Raw genomic sequence first — 1016 nt, forward strand, 5'->3', positions numbered from 1 at the left:
CCATCTGTATGTGTATGTTATACAAACTATCGGGACACTTCTCATTACCTTTATCCGCCGCATTCCGTATTCTATCATTTTTCCTTGTCCAGTCCTTCCTAGTCATCCTCTTTGTCCCTTTTCCTTTCATTTCCTCTCTACCCATTTCCCCGCCTACCACCATTTCCTCCCCTTTCTTCCTTCCTCATTAGCATTATCAGGTTATCCTCTCCAGGTCCTTTTATCCTCTCAAGAATTTTAACGAACGAAGAACGCATTGTTCGAAGCATTAGGTGTGTAGATGCCCAGAGATGTGTAATTTGTGCATGATATGTGGCAATGAAGTAAAGTGTGTGAGATGTGTGAATGAAGTAAAATGTGTGAGATGTGTCAGTGAAGTAAAGTGTGTGAGATGTGTGAATGAAGTAAAATGTGTGAGATGTGTAAATTCATTAAAATGTGAAATATCTAACTTGAGGAAAATGTGTGAGATGTGTAAAGGAAGTAAAGTGTCTAGTGTGTGATGTGTAAATTTATTAAATGTGTGATGCGTAAATCAAGTGAAATGTGTGAATTGTGTCAATTAAGTTTGGGTGAGGTGTGTAAATGAAATAAAGTATGTGATATTGGTAAGAGAGAGAAGCAGAAAGCATAAAAGATTACGCACGAGAAAGAGAGGAAAAGAGAGAAGGAAGTACGGGTCCCATCACAACTCGTGGAATGTCGGTGCTGCAGGAATGAAGCCAAAGGCCGCAGCCTCCGACGAGCCCAGGCGCCTCCGAAGCAGATTGGATTCTCCTCGCGAAGTTTCCACGAAGTTCGGGGAGAATCTGGCCGTATCTCTCACGCCCGGCGAAGGAATAGGGGAAGTTTGGGGTGATGATTGTGATGAAGACGGGAGGAGATGCTGTGTGTGATGAATAGCGCCATGGTTAGTGGTGATGGCGATGGTGTTGAGCGTACTAACTGTGGCGTCGCTGTACGTGATGTCATGGTGCTGTCCGTGAGTGGCGTGCGTTGGGGAGGATAATTAAGCC

This window comes from Penaeus monodon, chromosome 20 (assembly GCF_015228065.2).
Source record: "Penaeus monodon isolate SGIC_2016 chromosome 20, NSTDA_Pmon_1, whole genome shotgun sequence".
In the NCBI taxonomy this organism is placed as follows: Eukaryota; Metazoa; Arthropoda; class Malacostraca; order Decapoda; family Penaeidae; genus Penaeus; species Penaeus monodon.